General features: G+C 48.1%; 1 non-coding gene across 1 annotated transcript in view; it reads right to left on the reverse strand.

The window, feature by feature from the left end:
- Positions 1 to 2,053: 2,053 nt before the first annotated feature.
- LOC112551635 overlaps positions 2,054 to 2,104 on the reverse strand; it is a 153-nt gene continuing 102 nt past the window's right edge. Inside the window, exon 1 of the ribosomal RNA XR_003095934.1 lies at positions 2,054 to 2,104. This exon is cut by the window's right edge and continues 102 nt beyond it. This is a non-coding gene — a ribosomal RNA (5.8S ribosomal RNA).

Raw genomic sequence — 2,104 nt, forward strand, 5'->3', positions numbered from 1 at the left:
AGGAAGATTTCTGCTGTGGCCTCTCTACCTTTACATCCAGGGCAATTAACCTTTTATAGATTCAAGACAAAGGGTTGCCTAAACTAGCTTTTCTTGCCTTGGGGCTATCTGTCTTGTGTCCTTCAAGACAGTTTAATGGTCATCTTCCTCTTATCTAAGGAATTTCTCTCTCCCCCCTTGAGGCCTTAGCCATCCTTTGCTTCCACATTTCCCCCCTTTGAGACTTACAAGTCTCATCTTATTCTATTTCTATTCCCATGAGTCTCTCTATTTCATCTTGCATCTTTCTATATCCCCCCCTTGAGGCCTTAGCCATCCTTTGCTTCCACAGAAGGAAAAAGAAGGAAGAAAAATTGCCCATTTTTGCCTTTTGGAATTATGAACCCCACTTTTAATTTGCTGAAGCATACTGACCAAATGGCATCAATCAAAGAGAAATAAATGTCATCTTCTACAAATTGTACCCATCCACCCATCAGAGATCTGTTTCTATACAATTTATGAATTCTGTGTGAAATTTTACTTGCTGTTTTATTGTTTATGAATAGGGACCTACCTAAATCATGATTTCACCAATTTTGCAGAAACAGTGTGAAAAGCAGTATTGTCTGTGGTTGCCACAAGTGCTAGAAAATCCAGCATTGGATGTGATTTCCTGCAAAATCAACCAAAAAATAAAACTAAAAAACCCAGTAGTGACATAGACTGAATAAAGGTTTCCTCCACCAATCAGTGGTGAGGGGTGGGGTAAAAAGTGGTAATGATGTAGACTAAGTGAAAATGCCCTCCACCAACCAGTGATCAGAGCCAGGACTGCCAGGGCTCCTCCACCAATCAAGGGTGAGGGGCAGGCCCTCCACAAAATGCCTGTAAGATTGGCCCTGCATGTTGCAAGCAGGCTGTGAAAAACACTTTGTCTGGCCACAACTTAGGTTGGTCCTTATTTATGAAGCTGAAAGCTCTGCTTTGAAAGTTTACCTCGATAGCCTCCTGTATTAGCAGTTTACATCTGGACACAAGACATTTCCTGCCTCAGGCAGGAGGTTGGACAAGATGATTTTGTGATGTCCCTTTTGGGCCTACTTCTCTATGATTTCTATGTTGGACAGGAGTTCTAACAGTGTAAGGGTAACAATGGAAGACTGTTGACTCAAATGCTCTACAACTGAAATGAGACTGCTGTAATGAAATTTCTGGCTGCAATCCAGTTGCTTGAATTTCCATGAAACTAGAGACAAGAGACTCTTTGGAGGCAGAAGCTCCAGGTTTAAAAATGGTGACAGTACCTCAGCTGTAAGGATGAAGTACAGATACCCAAGACCTAGCCAATGGCATGAATTTATGTAACTTCCCCTGTAACATGAGAATTACCTTGTTTACATGTATTGGAGATCTGGTCAAGTTCCCATAAGTAGCCAATCTTAATTGTAAGTTAAACCCCCAATAGTTAGATTCTATATATAGAAACTTTATAAATTTGTTATGATGTTCCAGGCATAGAGGCAGAGGCAGAAGGTGCCAGGCGCCCGGAGCCCAAAGGCCCCGACTGCCTGCGCCTGCCCAGAGCCTGCCTGCCACACTCACCCGTGTGCCGGCCGAGCGTCTGAACCCCACCATGTGCTCCCTTCTTTGCCACATCACTTGCTGAGGACCCCCACACACCCACAGGCACATGTCATTCCCGGGGACCAGGAGCATGGGCAGCCGTGTCACCAGAGACAGCCAAATGGGGTGGGCCCAGCTCCCCCTGGAACCGCAGGAGCGGGCGCCATGGCCGACCTGGCTGAAGAGCAGGTCGGACCGCCACGATGGTCCTCCACGAGTGGGACGAGCTCCCCAAAGCGGGCACTCCGGGGCATCATGTCTGACCTTAGGGGGATGAAGGTGTTCAGGGACTCAGGCTGCCCCACTTCCCCCCAAGAGGGCAAGCAGCGGCGGGCCTGAGGGACCCTGGGTTGCCTGCAAGACACCCCAGCCACGTAGAGTGGTGGCAGGGACCAGACAGCCAGTGTCACCAGCCCCACACACACCGCACAGGCGATTGACCTTCAAGTGATGCTCAGACAGGCGTGGCCCCAGGAGGAACCCGGGGCTGCAAGTGCGT

The sequence above is a fragment of the Alligator sinensis genome, unplaced genomic scaffold (assembly GCF_000455745.1).
Source record: "Alligator sinensis unplaced genomic scaffold, ASM45574v1 scaffold385_1, whole genome shotgun sequence".
NCBI lineage: Eukaryota > Metazoa > Chordata > Crocodylia > Alligatoridae > Alligator > Alligator sinensis.